This window comes from Meriones unguiculatus, chromosome 9 (assembly GCF_030254825.1).
Source record: "Meriones unguiculatus strain TT.TT164.6M chromosome 9, Bangor_MerUng_6.1, whole genome shotgun sequence".
Lineage (NCBI taxonomy): Eukaryota > Metazoa > Chordata > Mammalia > Rodentia > Muridae > Meriones > Meriones unguiculatus.
Window position 1 is genome coordinate 11,246,212 of NC_083357.1, and position 6,193 is coordinate 11,252,404.

At 48.1% G+C, this 6,193-nt stretch overlaps 1 protein-coding gene across 4 annotated transcripts in view; it reads right to left on the bottom strand.

The window, feature by feature from the left end:
* The window catches only part of Mapk8 (mitogen-activated protein kinase 8), an 81,237-nt gene extending 80,430 nt beyond the window's left edge, over positions 1–807 (bottom strand). For 3 of the 4 annotated variants that reach the window (XM_021643455.2, XM_021643452.2, XM_021643453.2), the window contains exon 1: positions 637–807. The gene's annotated coding sequence lies outside the window, so the exon portion shown is untranslated. The remainder of the gene's footprint in view (positions 1–636) is intronic. The other variant, XM_021643456.2, reaches the window with a different exon arrangement.
* Between the last annotated feature and the right edge of the window lie 5,386 nt (positions 808–6,193).

Genomic DNA, 6,193 nt, shown 5'->3' on the forward strand with positions numbered 1-6,193 from the left:
ACACAATAGGCCGACAGGCCAGCATCCTAACGAAAAGACAATTTCAGAAGTAAAAATAGCAACTACCAGACACCGTGCAGTCAACACGTTATTAAATTCCCGGTGGCATGGGGAACTTTCGGGAAGGAGGATGCAGTGTCCCTCACAGCACTTTCAAATGGACTCGGTTCTTCTACCTGGTCTGGACTGGGAGGCCAACCGCAAGACAAAGGGACAGTGGTGGAGGAAAGTCAAAAGGTCAGCGCCAGGCGCCCCTCGGAAGGCGCGGCCCGCAGGCCGGCGCGCTCGCCGTCACCGGACTCTCCCCGGCGTCGCGGCACTCACGTCCGCACAAAGAAACCGCCCACAGTCAAAACACGCTCCCCGTGGGTGCGGGAGGCGTCTGCACGGCCGCGTCGGCCAGAGCTCCGGGGGAGCACCTCCGAACTTAACCTGCACCCGCTCCGTGGCCCCCGCGCGACGTGGAAGCGGGCCGGAGCGACCGAGCCAGGTCGCGCCGAGCGGACCACGCCCCCCGCCGCCCCCGCCGCCCGCGCTATTGTTCCCGCGCCGCCCCCGCCCCGCGCGCGTCCCCGGGAGGGGGTCACGGCCGGGGGAAGGCGGCGGCCGCCCGAGCCGCGGCGCCCGCGCACTCACCCGGCAGTGCAGCCAACGGCGACCGGGAAGCCCGTAGCGGAGAGCGGCGCCGTCCCGCGGTGGCCGCGGCCGCTACTCAGCCCTGCTCGCGGCTCCGCGATCCGGCCGTAACGTCCAGCCTCGGCCGCTCCGCTGACTAACAGGGACGCGAGCCGTCAACGCGCACGCCCGCTCACGTCATCGCGCAGGGCCCCGCCCCCGCGCCTGCGAGCGGCCTGAGGGCGGGGCGGCCCCGGGGGCCCGGATTACGGGGGCGTGGCCCCGTGCCCGGGGGCGGGGCCACACTGGAGGGCGGGCTGCAGGAGCGGGGATCGCGTGAGGGCGGGGTCGTGGGCGGGGCCTGGAAAAGCCGCGTGTGAGAGGCGTGTCCGGTAGCGGCAGGAGGCTGGTCTGCGACGGCACGTGGTGGCGCGTGGCGCTGAAACACTAGTCATAGCCTAAGCCTGTTGGGTTGCTAGCCTTACAGGGAGGGGGTGGGGGTTAGTGTTTGAAGGTCAGGCACGCGTGCCAGGGTGCACACCCGAGTCACCGAGACTCTTGCTTTGACCGACTCTCTTCCAGGGCCTACCACCCACCAAGTAAATATTCTCCAGTTCCCTGGGAAAAGTTGTCCCTTCCCCCCCCAATCCTCCTGCTCTAGATTCCTTGCATTACCTGATTTTCCTCCAAAAAGGCCTCGAGGCTCCCGCACAAATATCAGCTGTGGACCGATAAACCGACCAGCCTAACCATCCGACAGTGGATGAAAAGGCACTTGAGTTACTATCATCCATGCAGTAGAATATATCTAGCATTTTAAAGACCACGTGTTCAAAGGCATTCTTACTAGCAAGAGAAAGAAGCAAGAAACACGTACATATAGAATGATTCTACATACATATGAAATACATTCACAATATATAAAAAAACACTTGGAAAGAAATATGCCCATTGTTTTGACAGCAGGAAATAAAGCGCGGTCTCTCTTACATCTGTGGGTATTCCATGATTTCCAAAACATATAAATAAATATGTATCGAATAAATTCAGGTAGACTATGCTCCCATTACACATTACCAAGGCCAGGAAAGTTTTCTCTAAGGCACTGCCTCGTGAGTTGAGAATAGGTTTGACCAGGCAGAGATTATATCAGAGTTAACTTGGTGTGAGAAGTTCCTGTGATGAGAGAGCGAGAGAACGGGTAAACTGAGAAAATTGAGGACAGACCAGCTATGTTGGAACACCAAAGAAAAAGAAATTACAAAAGGAAAACGAGAAGACTGAAAAAAAAAAAAGATAAAAATCTACATTGAAATGGGAAGGTATGTATTCAGCAATGGAGAGCATGATCTTACATCTCACAAAGATTTCATATTGCAAAGCAGATTTTTTAGTTCTTTCAAGATGGACCTCTTCTCCATCTACAATTCAGAGTATTTTGCCAATTATAATTCAGAGGTTCTTCAGGACACATGTGGCAGAGAAGACAGCACCCTTGCCCTGGCCTTTCCCTTTGGGTGACCTTGGGGAAGGCTCACTGTTATCCCTTCCCCCATCTGTTCCACTGGTATGTCTCACCTTATCTTTGAGACGCCAAACTGTAGCTCATACCAGCTGGACAAGCATAACTCTTGGCAGAAGGACCCCTATGATTTCCCAACCTTTGTCAGGGGTGCCTCAGTTAGAGGTGGAATTTTGCTCTTGATGACACCATTAAGTAACAGGATTTCCAACATCCCCCAGTTAGAGTTCTTACCTGTGAGTGGCAGGATTTTGAGGCCCTCAGCAAGTGTGATGCCTGTGCCTGCTGTTCCGTTGCCAGGGTCCTATAATAGGACAGGATTTGTCTCACCTCCCAGACGTGGAGGGAAGCCCTGAGGCCATCTGATGCTAATGAAAAGTCACAGATCCTTCAGGAAAGTAGAGGTTACAAGGCAAATTGTTCTCTAATACAGCAGGATAATCAAGGCAGAAAACAATAAAGTACATATTTCAAACAAGCAAGTAGAGGGATTTTGAATATTCCTTAAGGAGAAGTTGATAAGGGCTGGAGAGATGGCTCAGCCATTAAAGGCTAGACTCACAGCCACAAATAGGAGTTGGTAAAAGTTTGAGGAGATACTATTACACCAAGTCCCCTGATCTGATCATTACAGGTTGGATGCATATGAAAAATACTGTACTAAGCTCTAGAAGTAGGTACAATTAATATGTTAATCTTAAAAGAGAAAGTGGTTTTTAAAGGGAATTTGGTAAAGAAATCTTCAATAGGTCTTTAATTCTGCTCCAAAGCACATTACCAGACAGTAACACTGTCAGTTTTGACAGCCAGCTTCTTTGCCTCTCTTACTAAAAAGCATACAGAATTTACTCTAAGATAAAGGTTGACATCACCGGTCAGCCTTTCCAGCTCCACAGTTTGTGACCTTGGGAAGTGGTTGGAAGAGATTAAGGCTTAAGAGCATGGGAAAGGCAGAGAGAAGAGTTGTGGGTCTTTGAAGTGTGCCTCTCTTTAACAAGTGTCACGGGAGCGCAGGTGAGTGCTCTTTACTGAAGCCAAGGCATTCTACACTCCATAGTGATGGATAGGAAAAAGTCCGTACCCATCCTGGCAGAAGCAGAGACAATCTAAACAGAAACCCTGGGCCCCTCCCTGTGGCAATCGGGTGACTGAAATAGTTATTCTCCAGAACTGGAATTCCCCCAGGAATTGAATGCTGGGAAAGGAATAGATGGTACACAGGGAAACCCTGGCTTGAAAAACAAAAACAAACAAAATAAAAATAATAATAATGAAAAAAAGAAAAGAAAAGGAATAGACGTAAGCCTGGTATTCACTAGAAAAGGAACTTGTCCCCCAGGAAGAGATTTCACACCGTCCTGAGTTCCTGTCAGTCCACATTGCAAGGGAGACCAGAGCCCAAACAAAAATGGGTCAGTGGTGAGCAGGGCCACACCCTGATTGACCAGGACTGTTTAGTTACATTTACCTCTGGCCCACTATTTAAACCTAAACTCTGTGTCAGTGGAAAGGGTGTCACTGAACCTTGATATCCATCTTCCTGAAGTAGCAAGTGACATTGAATAACTCTCCTTTTTTCTGCTTTGCACTATTACTTGTCTGTTTGATTGCTTTATTGGGCAGGAGTTGCTAAGCCTAGCTTGTCCAGGCTTGTTAAGACCCAAGTTCTGATACTAGCGATACTAGCCGCCCTGGTAACATTTTTTTTTCTCAAGCCACGTCCAGGAGAAAAGATAAATTTTAAGTGTGTATCTACTCATAGAACATTGACCCTGAATGGGCAGCAAAGACTGAATGGACTCAAGAAGGTGAGGTCCCTTCACCCCAGGGACTTTTCTTCTTCCCATTTCAGCATCAGTACTTCTCCACTTTTATTTGGGGAAGTATAGAAACAAGTGTCTAGACTTTGGACTCTTGAGAAGGTCTGATTCTTGTAAGTTTCAACAAGTAAACAGTGTTGCATCTGTTTACTTGTTTTCTTTTTTTGGCAAAAGAGATTAACTAAAATCCAAGAAATTGGTCTGGAGAAATGGCTCAGTGCATAAAGTACTTGCTATGCAAGCATGAGGAACAAAGTTTAGCCCCCATATTAGAGCTGGGCCAGGGTGACAACCACCTGCAAATCCGGCACTTTAAAGACATGAGACTGGGGGGGAAGGAAAGCTGGCAAGCTAGACCATCCAGAAAAACAAAAAACCAAAACAAACCCTACTTATCCAGGACTTTACTTGAGTCAGACCTACCTAACTAAGCTGTTAACTAATTGAAATGCTAATTTGAAAAATATTTATTGATTTGTATGTGTGTGTGTGTCAGGTATATGTATACAAGTGTGTGCTTGTTGTGTGTTTGTGCATGAAGAGGAGCCAGGGTAGAACACTGAGTGTCCTATTCTATCACTTTCCCTGTGTTCCTTTAAGACAGAGTATGACACTGAACTTGGAGCTAAGCTGATGGCCATCAAGCTTCAGCAATTATTTTGTCTCTGCCTCTTATAGCGTGATGGTCACAGGCATCTACATGGCTTTTTACATGGGTACTGGGGGATTTGAACTCAGCTCTTACTCACTGAATCATCTGCCTGTAACTGAAATGTTAGCTTTCAGCTTTTTTTGTGGTGTAATGGCTTGAGTCTGGAGCTTTTAAATGTTAGTTCTAAATGTTTGTTGTTACGATTAAAGCTGAGGCCCTCACAGCCTTTAAAGATCAAGGCTGTCCCACACATCCTCAATAGCCCAATTAAACAATGGTGATGGTGAAAAGTAGAGAAAGAAACTGTACTTCATGTGGTCAGTGAAGAAGAAGAATAAATAAAAAGGTGCAGTGATCCGCTGTGAACGTTAATATTTATTGCCAACTTGATGGGATTTGGAGTCTGATAGAGACCAGACTCTGGGCAAGTCTGTGAGGGATTTTTCAGATTAAGTTAGTTGAGGTTATAGAAGAAACACCATCATCTTGGGCAGCACCCTTCCATGGGCTGGGTTCAGGATTTCTTAAAAATGAATTAGCTGAGCACCAGCATTCATCTGTAGCTGCTTCCTGACTGCAGATGACCAGCTGCCTCAGGTCCCTGCTACCATAACGTTTCTTCCTTGATAGATTGTACCCTGGAGCTGTGAGTCCAAACAAACCCTTCCATCCATCAGTTGCCTTTGTCAGGGTATTTTGTCACAGTGACAAAACAAGTAACAATACAGACATTTGTACCAAGAAGTGGGGCCCTGTTATGATAGACATGACCACGTGATTCTTGGGCTTTGGGAACTGATTTGTGAGAGGAGTGTGGAACAGTTTGAAATTTTAAGCTAGAAAGCCTTTGAATCCTGTAAGCGCTATTCAGTATCCATGGGCCCTTCTAGTGGGAGCTCAGAATGCAAAGATTCTGAGAAAACTGTAGGCAGGAGAGGCTGGGGGTGTGGGGGTTTCTACCTGGGGAACAAGGACTCTATTGGGAGCTGGGCTAGGAAGCATTTTGTGATATTCTGACAAAGAACCTGATTCCATTCTGCCTGCGTCCAGACAACCCGAGCAAGGTTGGAAATAGGCCGGCTGAGGAAATTTCAAGAGAGGATAGTGTTGAGGCTGTGCCACGGTTAGTCCACAGTGATCTCTGGATCTACAACCTGTCAGACCACCTTGCAGGAGAAACTGGAGCCCGGGCAATGATTCATCCATGGTGAGCAGACCCATGCCTGACCAGGCCTGCTTAGTTATACATACCTCTTGTTCTCTCTATAACCCAAACCTCCTGTTAAGACCATGAGGATGGACTTGTAGAGGGTTTTGGGTGGGGGGCGGGCATTGCTTGACTTCTCTTTGTCTTTTCCTAATTGAATACATCTCCCTTGAATGCATTTCACTATTACTTGACTCTTTAATTGGTCTGTTGAGGATGAGTGACTGGCCTTACTTGGCTGGGGCTGCCAGGGCCCAGGCTTTGACCCTAACTACTCTGGCAACACTCTGAGAAGTTGTCAGAGCTGTACAATATGACTTTCTTAGACACAGCTCCCTCCTTTGGCTTAAGCTTTTTCCTTTTCCCACTATAAAATT